Below are 14,815 nucleotides of genomic sequence, written 5' to 3'. Positions count from 1 at the left end.
GACAGGCCGCCATCTCACGGAATGTTTCCGAGAACATCTCTGCGACACATGTACCAAATAACCTCTTCCCCTGTGACTGACCACTTCAACTTCCCCCTCCCACTCCTGGGCCTCCTCCACCGCCAAATCCAAGCCATTCGACTTCTAAAGGAAGATGGCCTCATCTTCTTCCTTGGGACCCTCCGGGATCAATGTTGACTTCACCGGTTTCCCTTTTTCCCAACACCCTCCACCTTATCCCAGATCCAACCTCCCAACTCAGCACCACCCTCTTGAACCATCCTACCTGTCCCCCTTCCTTCGCACCTATCTGCTGCACCCTCCCCTCCGACCTATCACAATCACCTCCCACCTGTATCTATCTATCACCTTTCCAGCACCCCACCCCCACCGTCCTATTTATCCATCAGCTCCCTTTTCCCCCACCCACATTCCTAATGAAACATCGATTCTCCTGCTCCTCGAATACTGCCTGACCTGCTGTGCTTTTCCAGCACCACACTTTTTGACCTCATTCTAACTTGTCACCAATCTGCTGCTGTTTCCCCAAATCCTGAACATTATTTCTATTTAAATATCATTCAACAGACTCTTGAATGCCTCAACTGAACCTACCCCTGTCACACTTTCAGGCAGTGCATTCTATACTCCAACTAATCACTGTGTGAGAAAAGCGTTTTCTCGAATTACATTTGCTCCATTTGCAAATCACTTTGAAGCCATGCTCCATGGTTCTTGATGTGTTTAAAAGTGGAAAAGGTTCTTCCCTGTCCACTCTGTCCAGACCCTTAGTGATTTTGAAAGCATCAATCAAAGTTCCTCTCTGCCTTCTCTTCTCCAAGAAAATCAGTCCCAATCAATCCTTGTCATTGAAGTGTGTCTCATCCCTGAAACTACTCTCACAACAAGGGTCACGGAGCTGTATAGTACAGAAACAGACTCTTCAGTCCAACTTGTTCATGCTGACCAGATATCCTAAATAAATCTAGTCCCATTAGCCAGCATTTGATTGATGTCCCTCTAAATCCATGTCTCTGACTTTATTTACGTACCCATCCAGATGCCTTTTAAATGTTGTAACTGTACCAGCCTCCACCACTTCCTCTGGAAGCTTGTTTTATACATGCATCACCCTCTGCATGAAAACCTCGCTCCTCAGGTCCCTTTTAAATCTTTCCCCTCTCTCCTTAAACCTATCCCCTCTAGTTTTGGACTCCCCATCCTGGGGAAAAGACCTTGTCTATTCATCCTATACATGTCCCTCATGATTTTATAAGCCTCTATAAAGTCACCCCTCAGCCTCCAACACTCCAGGGAAAACAGCCCCAGCCTCTCCCTCATGCTCAAATCCTCCATCCCTGGCAACATCCTTGTAAACCTTTTCTGAATCCTTACAACATCCTCCCTATATCAGAGAGACCAGAATTGCGTACAGCATTCCAACAGTAGCCTAACCAATGTCCTGTACAGCCACAATATGACCTCCCAACTCCTATACTCAATGCTCTCACCAATAAAGGCAAGCGTACCAAATGCCTTCTTCATTATCCTGTTTACCTCAGACTCCACTTTTAAGAAACTATGAACCTGCATTGCAAGGTCCCTTTGTTCAGCAACATTCCCCAGGACCTTATCATTAAGTATTTAAAGCTTGCCCTGATTGGTCTTTCCAAAATGCAGCATCTCATATCTATCTAAATTAAATTCCATCTTCCAAAGACTAAGAAGCTTACATGAAGTCACTCCAGGACTTACAACCAAGGTAATAAAGGAGGTTTGAAATGAAATTTCAAAGATGATGTTCTGCTGCACTTTAGAGATGATACAATTCCATCAACCTCCCCAAAAAGAACAGTAACAAGAGAAGCTGAACAGTGGGGTTGGTTAATATAGAATACAATGACTTTATCCACCATGTACATCAACACACATGCTATACAGTATTCCCAATTCCTCCGCCGGATCTGCTCCCAGGAGGGCCAGTTCCACCACAGAACACACCAGATGGCCTCCTTCTTTAGAGACCGCAATTTCCCTTCCCACGTGGTTAAAGATGCCCTCCAACGCATCTCGTCCACATCCCGCACCTCTGCCCTCAGACCCCACCCCTCCAAACGTAACAAGGACAGAACGCCCCTGGTGCTCACCTTCCACCCTCCCAACCTTCGCATAAACCAAATCATCCGCCGACATTTCCGCCACCTCCAAACGGACCCCATCACTAGGGATATATTTCCCTCCCCACCCCTTTCCGACTTCCGCAAAGACCGTTCCCTCCGTGACTACCTGGTCAGGTCCACGCCCCCCTACAACCCACCCTCCCATCCTGGTACCTTCCCCTGCCATCGCAGGAATTGCAAAACCTGCACCCACACCTCCTCCCTCACCTCCATCCAAGGTCCAAAAGTAGCCTTCCACATCCATCAAAGTTTGACCTGCACATCCACCAGTTTCATTTATTGTTATCCTTTGCTCCCGATGTGGTCTCCTCTACACTGGGGAGACTGGATGCTTCCCAAAGCGCTTTAGAGAACATCTCCGGGACACCCGCACCAATCAACCACACCGCCCTTGGCCCAACATTTCAACTCCCCCTCCCACTCTGCCGAGGACATGGAGGTCCTGGGCCTCCTTCACCGCCGCTCCCTCACCACCAGACGCTTGGAGGAAGAATGCCTCATCTTCCGCCTCGGAACACTTCAACCTCAGGGCATCAATGTGGACTTCAACAGTTTCCTCATTTCCCCTTTCCCTACCTCACCCTAGTTCCAACCTTCCAGCTCAGCACTGTCCCCATGACTTGTCTTACCTGCCTATCTCTTTTTCCACCTACCCACTCAACCCTCCTCCCCCCCCGACCTATCACCTTCATCTCCTCCCCCACTCACCTATTGTACTCTATGCTACTTTCTCCCCACCCCCACCCTCCTCTCACTTATCTCTCCATCCTTCAGGCTCTCTGCCTGTATTCCTGATGAAGGGCTTTTGCCCGAAACGTTGATTTTACTGCTCCTTGGATGCTGCCTGAACTGCTGTGCTTTTCCAGCACCTCTCTAGTCCAGACTCTGGTTTCCAGCATCTGCAGTCATCATTGTTTTTACCGACCTGTGATACAGTTTTGTCATAGGCACACTAAAGTAGATGTGACTGGTATGCTTAGTCCCGAGACATCTAAATCATGCTCTAATGCGTGGTCCGCATGAAATTCCTGCATTTGTTATTCATACACAAGATAGATCCAGTGGCTAGGCCAGCATTTACTGCCAGTTCCTAGCAGCCCCTTGACAAGGGGGTGGTGAATGTAGGTACACAACGGTGTTAGGGTGGGAATTCAAATATTTCCACTCAATGACACTAACAGAATGGTGATATATTTCTAAGTCAAGATGGTGTGTGACTTCAGGGGAACTTAAAGATGGTAGTTTTCCCATTTATATGCTGCCCTTGTCCTTCTGATCATGGTCAGAGCTTTGGTAGGTTCTGTCTACGAAGACTTGATGTGTTACTGCAGTGCATCTTGTAGATAGTATACACTGCTGCCAAGGTGGAGGGAGTATGTGTTGAAGGTGTCAGATGGGATTCCAAACAAGCTTTGTCCTGGATGGTGTCAAATGTGGAGTCATAGAGGTAATACAGCATGGAAACAGGCCCTTCTGCCTGAACTGGTCCATGCTGTCCATGGTGCCCACTCAGCTAGTTTCAATTGCCTGCATTTAGTCTATATCCCCCTAAATCCTTCCCTTCCATGTACCTATCTAAATGTTTTTTTAAATGGTGCTATTGTACCTGCCTCAACCACTTTCTTTGGCAGCGCATTCTATATGCTTCTTGAATACTGTTGAAGCTGCAACCATCCAGGTATATGAGAGTATTCCTCACTGTGCCATGTAGATGGTGGATAAGCCCTGGGGAGTCATAAGTTACTCACTGCAAGATTCCCAATTTCCCCGATCCACTCTTGTAATTGCAGTATGTATAATCAGTGGCAATCCCCACAAGAATGTGATGGCTAGAGCTTCAGCAGTGGTAATACCATTACACATGAAGGAGCAATGGTTAGATTTTCTCTTACACAGAAACATAGAAGATAGTAGCAGGAGGAGGCCATTCGGCCCTTCAAGCCTACTCTGCCATTCATCACTATCATGGCTCATCATGCAATCCAACAGCATAACCCTTTTATCTCCCCATAACCTCTGGTCCTATTCCCCCCAAGTGCTATATTTAGCCACCTCTTGAATACATTCAATATTTTGGTATAATCTACTTCCCTCTGGTAATGAATCCCACAGGAGAAAGTGAGGTCTGCAGATGCTGGAGATCAAAGTTGAAACTTTATTGCTGGAACAGCACAGCAGGTCAGGCAGCATCCAGGGAACAGGAGATTCGACGTTTCGGCCACAGGGCCTGTGCCCGAAACGTCGAATCTCCTGTTCCCTGGATGCTGCCTGATCTGCTGTGCTGTTCCAGCAATAAAGTTTCAACTAATGAATCCCACAGGCTAACCCACTCTCTAGGTGAAAAAATGTCTCCTCATTTCTGTCCTAAATGATCCACCCCAAATCCTCAGACTGTGACCCCCTGGTTCTGGATGCACCCACCATTGGGAACATCCTCCCCGCATCTACCCTGTCTAGTCCTGTCAAAAGTTTATAAGTCTCTACGAGATTCCTCCTCACTCATCTGAATTCCAGCAAAACAAATCCTAACCGAGTCAATCTCTCCTCATACGTCAGTCCTCCCGTCCCTGGAATCAGCCTGGTGAACCTTCACTGCACTCCCTCGAGAGCAAGGCATCCTTCTTCAGAAAAGGAAGCTACATCTGCACACAATATTCTCAGTGTGGCCTCACCAAGACCCTATATAACTGTAACAACACATGGACTCGAAATCTCTCGCAATGAAGGCCCACATCCCATTTGCCTTCGTTACCGCCTGCTACACCTGCAAGCTTACCTTCAGCAACTGGTGCACAAGGACACCCAGGTCCAAATGCACACTCCCCTCTCCCAGTTTACAGTCATTCAGGTCGTAAATCTGCCTTCTTGTTTTTACTTCCAAAATGTATAACCTCACATTAATTGCATCTGCCACTGATTTCCTCACACACCCAACCTATCCAGATCATGTTGAAGCATCTCTGCATCCTCATCACAATTCACTCGCCCACCCAATTTTTTTATCATCTGTAAATGTTGAGGTCTTACCTTTAGTTCCCTTGTTAATAGAAATTGTGAATAGCTGGGGTCCTCGCACCAATCTCAGAGACACCCCTCTAGTTACTGACTGCCAATTTGAAAAAGACCCATTAATTCCTACTCTACGTTTCCTCTCTGCCATCCAGTTTTCTATCCATCTCAATATACTTGCCCCAATCCCATGTGCTTCAATCTTGCACAATAATCTCTTATGCAGGATTTTGTCAAACGCTTTCTAAAAGTTCAAGTATACAACATCGACTAGCTCCCCCTTGTCAACTCTAATAGTTACATAAATTCATAGAGATGTACAGCACAGAAACAGACCCTTTGGTCCAACTTGTCTATGCCAACCCAATATAGTCCCACCTGCCAGCACCCGGCCCATATCCCTCCAAACCCTTCCTATTTATATGCCCATCCAGATGTTTTTTAAATGTTGGAATTGTACTAGGCTTCACCACTTCCTCTGGCAGCTCATTCCATACACGTACCACCCTCTGCGTTAAAGAGTTGCCCCTTAGGTCTCTTTTATATCTTTTCTCTCTCACCCTAAACCTATGCCCTCTACATCCTCATAAAATTCCAATAGATTTGTCAAGCATGAATGCCCCTTCATGTATCCACGCTGACTCTGTCTGAACCAGCCACTGCTTTCTAAATGCTCCACTATAAAGTGCTTGATAATGGATGCAAGAATTTTCCCCACTACCGATATTAGGCTTACTGGTGTATAATTCCTGGTTTCTCTCTATCTCCCTTTTTGAATATTGGAGTGACAAGGCTCTGCAGGAATCAGAACAGGTAGGCAACACAATGAGCCAGACATCAATTATGAAAGCAGAACTAGTCTGGGGTCTGAGGGAAAGCGCAGAATCTTAGGCAGTTCAAAGGTTATTTTAACAAAACAGATATGGAAGCAATTCTCCTCAATAACCTGTCAGCAATCTGTGCTTTAACTTGAGAGATAAGTTTTGTGACAAAATGGCTGCCAGTCAAAGTGTGTCAAATCTTCCTTCCACAGTGACAGAGTTGATTCAATGGACTGAATGGCCTACGTGTATGCCTACGTCTTATAGTCTAATGATCGGTTTTGCTTTTGTGGAATTTCTAGCTTCACCCTAACCATTAGTTTCAGGTTGGCCACTCACCAATGCAAAAATCATTTTCAGTTACACCATTCACTGAAATAAGTAGATTGGGGAGGCATGGTGATTCAGCATTCAATAGACAATAGATAATAGGTGCAGGAGTAGGCCATTCTGCCCTTCGAGCCTGCACCACCATTCATTATGATCATGGCTGATATCCTCAATCAGTATCCTGTTCCGGCCTTATCTCCATAACCCTTGATTCCACTATCCTTGAGAGCTCTATCCAACTCTTTCTTAAACAAATCCAGAGACTGGGCCTCCACTGCCTTCTGGGGTAGAGCATTCCACACACCCACCACTCTCTGGGTGAAGAAGTTTCTCCTCATCTCTGTCCTAAATGGCCTACTCCTTATTTTTAAGCTGTGTCCTCTGGTTCGGCACTCACCCATCAGTGGAAATATGTTTCCTGCCTCCAGAGTGTCCAATCCTTTAATGATCTTATATGTCACAATCAGATCCCCTCTCAGTCTTCTAAACTCAAGGGTATACAAGCCCCAATCTTTCAACATAAGATAGTCCCGCCATTCCAGGCACTCCCTCAATAGCCAGAATGTCTTTCCTCAAATTTGGAGACCAGAACTGCACACAATATTCTAGGTGCGGTCTCACCAGGGCCCTGTACAGCTGCAGAAGAACCTCTTTGCTTCCATATTCAATCCCTCTTGTTATGAAGGCCAGCATGCTATTAGCCTTCTTCACTACCTGCTGTACCTGCATGCTTGCCTTCATTGACTGGTGTAGGTAAAAACAACTACTGCAGATGCTGGAAACCTGGATTCTGGATAGTGGTACTGGAAGAGCACAGCAGTTCAGGCAGCATCCGAGGAGCAGTAAAATCGACGTTTCGGGCAAAAGCCCTTCATCAGGAATACTTCATTGACTGGTGTACAAGAACACCCAGATCTCTTTGTACTGCCCCTTTACCTAACTTGACTCCATTTAGGTAGTAATCTGCCTTCCTGTTCTTGCCACCAAAGTGGATAACCATACATTTATCCACATTAAACTGCATCTGCCATGCATCTGTCCACTCACCTAACCTGTCCAGGTCACCCTGTAATCTCCTAACATCCTCCTCACATTTCACCCTGCCACCCAGCTTTGTATCATCAGCAAATTTGCTAATGTTACTATTAATACCATCTTCTATATCATTAATATATATTGTAAAAAGCTGCGGTCCCAGCACTGATCCCTGTAGTACCCCACTGGTCACCGCCTGCCATTCCGAAAGGGAGCCGTTTATCACTACTCTTTGTCTCCTGTCAGCCAACCAATTTTCAATCCAAGTCAGTACTTTGCCCCCAATACCATGCGCCCTAATTTTGCTCACTAACCTCCTATGTGGGACTTTATCAAAAGCTTTCTGAAAGTCCAGGTACACTACATCCACTGGATCTCCCTTGTCCATCTTCGGAGTTACATCCTCAAAAAATTCCAGAAGATTAGTCAAGCATGATTTCCCTTTCATAAATCCATGCTGACTCTGACCTATCCTGTTACTGCTATCCAGATGTGTTGTAATTTCATCCTTTATAATTGACATCAGCATCTTTCCCACCACTGAGGTCAGACTAACTGGTCTATAATTTCCTGCTTTCTCTCTCGCTCCTTTCTTAAAAAGTGGTACAACATTAGCCACCCTCCAATCTGCAGGAACTGATCCTGAATCTATCGAACTCTGGAAAATAATCACCAAAGCATCCACGATTTCTCGAGCCACCTCCTTCAGTACCCTGGGATGTAGACCATCAGGCCCTGGGGACTTATCAACTTTCAGACCTAAGAGTCTCTCGAACACCAATTCCTGGCAAATATAAATTCCCTTCAGTTCAGGTCCTTCAGCCACTGTTACCTCAGGGAGATTGCTTGTGTCTTCCCCAGTGAACACAGATCTGAAGTACCAATTCAACTCTTCTGCCATTTCTTTGTTTCCTGTAATATATTCCCCTGTTTCTGTCTTCAAGGGCCCAATTTTAGTCTTAAGCAATTTTTTCCCTTTCACATACCTAAAAAAGCTTTTACTATCCTCCTTTATATTTTTGGCCAGTTTACCTTCCTATCTCATTTTTTCTCTGCGTATTTCCTTCTTAGTAATCCTCTGTTGTTCTTTAAAAGCTTCCCAGTCCTCAGTTTTCCCACTTATCTTTGCTATGCTTTACTTTTTCTCTTTTGACTTTATTTGTTTCTTAACTTCCCTCGTCAGCCACGGCCACCCCTGCCTCCTCATAGGATCTTTCTTCCTTTTTGGAATGAACTGATCCTGCAACTTCTGCATTATACCCAGAAATATCTGCCATTGTTCCTCCATTGTCATCCCTGCTAAGGTGTTGCACCTTTGAACTTTGGCCAGCTCCTCCCTCATAGCTCCATAGTTCCCTTTATTCAACTGAAATATTGTCACTTCCAATTGCAGATTGAAGCTTATTGTATTATGGTCACTACTTCCCAATGGCTCCTTCACTTCGAGGTTTCTGACCAATTCTGGTTCGTTGCACAATACCAGATCCAGAATTGCCTTCTCCCTGGTAGGCTCCAGCACCAGCTGTTCTAAGAATCCATCTCGGAGGCACTCCACAAAGTCTCTTTCTTGACGTCCAATACCATCCTGATTCTCCCAGTCTACCTGCATGTTGAAATCCCCCATAACAACTGTAGTAACATCTTTGCGACAGGCCAATTTCAGCTCCTGATTTAACTTACACCCTACATCCAGACTACTGTTTGGGGGCCTGTAGATAACTCCCAAGAGGGTCTTTCTACCCATAGAATTTCTCAGCTCTTTCCACACTGACTCTACACCCCTGATTCTAGATCCCCCCGCGCAAGAGACTGAATATCATCCCTTACCAACAGGGCCACCCCACCCCCTCTGCCAGTCAGTCTGTCCTTACGATAGCACGTGTAGGCTTGAATATTCATTTCCCAGGCTCTGTCCACTTGAAACCACGTCTCAGTTATCCCCACAATATCGTAGCTGCCAATTTGCAAAAGAGCCTCAAGCTCATCCATCTTATTTCTAATACTTCATGCATTCATATATAGTATTTTTAATTTGTTACTGCCCTCACCTTTCCCATCAACCCCCAACCTCTTCAGGTGCAAACCGTCTCTTTTGTATAATTTCTGCTTACCACAAAACATACCCCAGTGATCCAAGAATTTAAATCCTTGCTTCCTGCACCAGTTCCCCAGCCACACATTCAAGTCCATTATCTCCCTGTTTCTGGCCTCACCAGCCCGAGGAACTGGAAGCAAACCGGAGATAACCACCTTGGATGTCCTGCTTTTCAGCCTTCTTCCTAGTTCTCCCAAGTCCCACTGTAATATGTTCCTCCTCTTCTTCCCGACATCATTTGTGCCGACATGTACCACCACCTCTGGCTCTTCACCTTCGTCCTTGAGGATTTCCTGCACTCTGTCTGTGATGTCTTTAACCCTGGCACCAGGAAGGCAACACACCATCCTTAAGTCCCGCCTGTTGCCACAGAAACCCCGTTCAGTTCCTCTCACTATGGAGTCCCCTATCACCACGGCTCTGTGCGATGTCTGACTCCTCGGCTCTGCCTCCATGCCAAATTTTGATTGACAGACCTGACCACCTCGCGGACTGGCAGTGTCATCTGTCTACTGTTCCCAAAAGATTCAACTTATTCCTGACAGGTACTTCCCCCAGGGTCTCTTGCACCTGTCTCCTCTCTGCCTTCCTCATCGTCTTCTCTCTTCTGCTCTCTTCTGGTATGGTTGGTGTAATAACCTCGCTGAAGGTCCTGTCCAGAATGATCTCGTTCTCTCGGATGAGCCTAAGGTCCTCGAGTTCTTTCTTCAGTGCTGCGATATGCTCGGTCAGTAGCTGAACGTGCACACACTTTACACAGATATACGAGCCAGACACACCAGATTCGTTGACCTCCCACATCAAGCACATAGCACACTGAACCAGCTGGGCAGTCATGTCTTCACCCTCTTCAACTGTGGCGTAATCACTTCACTCGACCTCCTCGTCGAAGACTCCTCAGTACTGCTGCCTCACAGTGGTAGCGACCTGGGTTCGATTCCGGCCTCGGGCGACTGTGTGGAGTTCTGCCCATGTTGGCATGGGTTTCCTTTGGATGCTCTGATTTCCTCCCACAATCCAAAGATCTGCAGGTTAGGTGAATTGGCCATGCTAAATTGCCCATAGTGTTCAGGGATGTGTAGGTTAGGTGCATTAGTCAGGGGTATATGTTGAGTGATTAGGGTAGGGAAATGGATTTGAGTGGAGTACTCTCTGGAGAGTCAGTGTGGACTTGTTGGGCCAAAGGGCCTGTTTCTACACTGTAGGGATTCTGTGGAAGTTTGTTTCTTGCACTGAGTCAACTTGCCAACTTTATTTCCAGCTTGCTGCATTCTCCTGGATCCGACGGGGGGTTTAAGTTGTTTTGTTAACTTATCTACCATTTAGGACCTGATCAGAAACCTTATTTATTATTTTTAATTATCAGTTGTATCAGCCCTGAATCACAAAATCAGAATTAATTGACAGGATCGCTTGGTTTTATTCCTTTACACATTGTCAGTGACCTGTCTCATTACCTCATGGGTAATTTGACACATGGCTGCATTAATGTGTTGCTAATTTAAGTTGAAGGGATTCTGCATGTGATTGGGGAATAGAGGTATATATAGCAGATGGAACTCCCAAACGCTGGGAGGTGTTCATAGCTGACTGTGAATGGGTATACGATAAAATAAAAGGGACATGAGATGAAAAAAAAAACGAAAGGGACATGAGAAACAGTGTAAGGTCATTAAGGCTGAGGAATATACAAACAGGGTTAAAGCATCAATACTGTAAAATAAAGAACTTAGATTCTACTCGAAATCCCGAGCATATTAGATTACTTACAGCGTGGAAACAAACCCTTCGGCCCAACAAGTCCACACTGACCCGTCGAAGCGTCTCCCATTCTCCTACATTTACCCCTTCACCTAACACTACAGGCAATTTAGCATGGCCAATTCCCCTAACCAGCACATCTTTGGACTGTGGGAGGAAAACCCACACAGACACGGGGAGAATGTGCAAACTCCACACAGAGAGTCACCTGAGGTGGGAATTGAACCCGGGTCTCTGGCGCTGTGAGGCAGCAGTGCTGCCACAGTGCCACCCTAACATCTGGCATTCCAAACCATTTGAGGATGGGGGTGACTCTGATAGGGACGAGGATAGGAATTTTATTCCTGGATATCCGCTCAGTCCTTAACATCTCCACATTATCCCTAACACATCCCCCCATCCCCCAATTACAAACCTGCTTTTGAAAATGAAGCATCCAGTCTTCATAGCCGATATCATGGGGATGAGTGACCTGTGCCGTCCTAAACCAGGGCCCATCCCGGGAATTAGAGTTATGTTAATGAAGCATGCCCCTCACCGCAGAACAAACTGCCCCAATTTGCTCAATATGCCCAAGGGTGACACAGATGTAAACGCAGCAAAATTCTGGGAGTAGCCTGAATGTGACTGGCTTGTGTTACAAGACTGAAAGATGTGGTTATCTGGCTGATGGAAGTAGTATACATCAGAAAAAAATTGAGAAGCTGATTCACCTTTGTTTAACCCTGTGCTTTTGCAATGTTTTCCTCCTGGTGTCACTGACATGATCCAGACAAACACCATGAACTAGTCCAGGAATTTCCAGTCGCAAATGAGGTGAGCGGTGGTTTTCTATTGGGATGGCCAGAACCAGAGTGAACCACAATGCAAGTTACACGTAAAACCAATTATATCCAGCGCCCTCACCATCCCAAATGCTGTGTAACCCTTTCCCGAGGGGACCCTGGAAATGGGGACAGGCAAAATTTCCCAGGGACAAATAGCTGGCCATTGCTTTAACTGTAGAAATGGAGCCAGTGGGGAGTGATGTGTCTTTAATGTTACCTTTAATGTGGGGAATCGACATGCTTGTGTCCTTGCAAAAGGAACATCTGCTAATAAACACTGGCTCTTCGTTGTGCTTCTGGTGTCACCCATGATTATGGAGTCTTGTGGGAACATAGAGGATTTTTAACCCCCACGGGGTGGTGTTATGGTAACGCTGTTTTGTCCAATCAATCTGGCAGGTATCAAGATGTTTGGCTCACGCTGAGGCAACTGATACAGTTTCCAAAGTAATGGGCAGGTGGGTACAGCTGCCAAGCAGACAGCCTTCCACCCCAAACTTATAGCCCCATTGGGCTAATGCTACAGACCATGAATGGACAGACACATTAGAACAAGCCATAGACATTAGACAGCAACGAACACAGAAAATAAAAAATCTAGAGCTGCAGAAAAATAACTTAACAAACTCACAAAATAACAGTGCAGACAATCTAGGAATGTGGATAAAAACTTATCTGACCAACCCTTAACAGACACTGAAAAGTGGTCTTAATAAGAGGATTAAATTACAACTTCCGAGAGGCACACAAGAAAGATTTCTGAGCAGCATTAGAAACAACACTGAAAGACAACCAACTCACAGAAGAAACCTAGCAAACCATCAGACAGACAGTCACACCACCATTTAACAGGATAAAAGGAAGGAAACACACTCAATACGCAAGAAAGGAAAGCTTTAGAAGGACTCAAAAAAGATAAAAACATTGTTATCTTGTCGGCAGACAAAGGACGCTTGACAGTCATTTTAAACTGAACAGATTACATTGAGAAAGCAAACGCACTGTTTGAAGATACTGACACTTACCAACAGGTGGCGATATACCTGACCCCACAATTAGAGAACCAAACCACAGCCTCACTCAAAAAACATCAGAAATCTGGAGAATTAAATAAGACAGAGTTCCAAAAAATGAAACCAGATGGATCCAACACAACACTCTTCTACGGATTACCCAAAATTCAAAAACCAGGAGCCCCCCTCAGACCCACAGTCTCACTACCTGGAACACCAAAGTTCAGATTAGCCAAGGAACTACACCAAAGACTAAAACACTTAGTAGAAGACTCACGCTACTCCATTGACTCCACCCAAGAATTCCTGAACACCAAAGACACCAAGATAGAAGAGGATGAAATAATGATCTCCTTTGATGCAACAGCCCTTTTCACATCCATCAACATTAACCTGGCCAAGGAAACACTGATACACTATTAGAAGAACCAAAGACACATACAGCAAACACCACCAACTTCATCAGCAAGGACAATGTCGTCACGCTAATGGACGTATGCCTTCCCACGCACCTCACTTTAAATAACAAAACCTACAGACAAACCAACGGAACATCCATCGGATCTCCGATATCAGGGTTCTTAGCAGAGGCAGTAATGCAGAGACACGAACAAACAGCTCTGCCAAACACCCAACCCAAACTTTGGGTCCGTTACGTGGATGACACCTTTGTCATCACTAAACAAATCTAATTAGAAGAAACCTTCAAGACTACCAATAATACCCTTAATGGCATAAAATTCACAAAAGAAGAGGAAAACAACAACATGCTGCCATTCCTAGACGTCACAGTAGAGTGAACAACCAATGGGGAACTTCAAACCAGCGTCTCCAGGAAAACAATACATACAGACCAAATATTGAACTACAGAAGCAATCATCCCAACATCCAGAAATGAAGATGCATTAGAACATTATTCCAATGAACCACCACACACTGCAGCACAGAGGAACTATGAAGAGCATAATTAAAAAGAACGGATACCCAATGAACACAGTCCACCGATTTCTCAGCAACAAACCCAAACAAGCAGACAATACATGTCCAGAAACCCTAGCGACTCTCCCCTACATCAAAGACATCTCGGAAATGACTGCCACACTACTCAGACCCTTTGGCATCATGGTAGCCCACAAACCCACCAACACACTAAAACAGCAGCAAGTCAACTTGAAAGACCCGATACAGACAAGAAAAATGAACGCCATTTACAAAATATCTTACAAGAACTACAACAAACGCTATTTTGGACAGACAGGCAGAAAACTAACCACCAGGATGCATGAACACCAACTAGCCACAAAAAGACATGACCGAATATCACTAATATCCTTACACACAGATGAGGAAGGACACCACTTTGACTAGGACAATGCATCTATCCTAGGACAAGCTAAACAGAGACACGCACAAGAATTCCTAAAAGCATGGCATTCCAACTGGAACTCTATCATAATCACTTGGACCCCATTTACCATCCTCTGAGAAAAAGAATGAGAAATGACATCACCACAGGAAATGACACCACTACAGGAAATGACATCACCAACACAAGGAAACCTAAACACATAAATAGAAAGTGGGTCATAATACCAGCGCTTCACCAGAGGCTGCTGATGTTACCTAGTATGGTGACAAAACATCTGAAAAATGAATCCTCCAGCTCAGCAAGGAAATGTTTATCCAGAACCACAAATCTTATCAAAACTCACTGAGACATGATTTCCCACGCACAAGGGCATG

General features: G+C 45.3%; 1 pseudogene; it reads left to right on the top strand.

Moving 5' to 3' along the window:
- Window positions 1–11,688: 11,688 nt before the first annotated feature.
- LOC148152285 (uncharacterized) lies at window positions 11,689–13,767 on the top strand (annotated as a pseudogene).
- Window positions 13,768–14,815: the final 1,048 nt, after the last annotated feature.

The sequence above is a fragment of the Chiloscyllium plagiosum genome, unplaced genomic scaffold, assembly GCF_037043375.1.
Source record: "Chiloscyllium plagiosum isolate Xiang-an unplaced genomic scaffold, Cpla_swu_hap1 HiC_scaffold_1, whole genome shotgun sequence".
Classification (NCBI taxonomy): domain Eukaryota; kingdom Metazoa; phylum Chordata; class Chondrichthyes; order Orectolobiformes; family Hemiscylliidae; genus Chiloscyllium; species Chiloscyllium plagiosum.
Note: the sequence above shows the minus strand (reverse complement) of the source record. Positions and strands in the feature narration are given on the sequence as shown.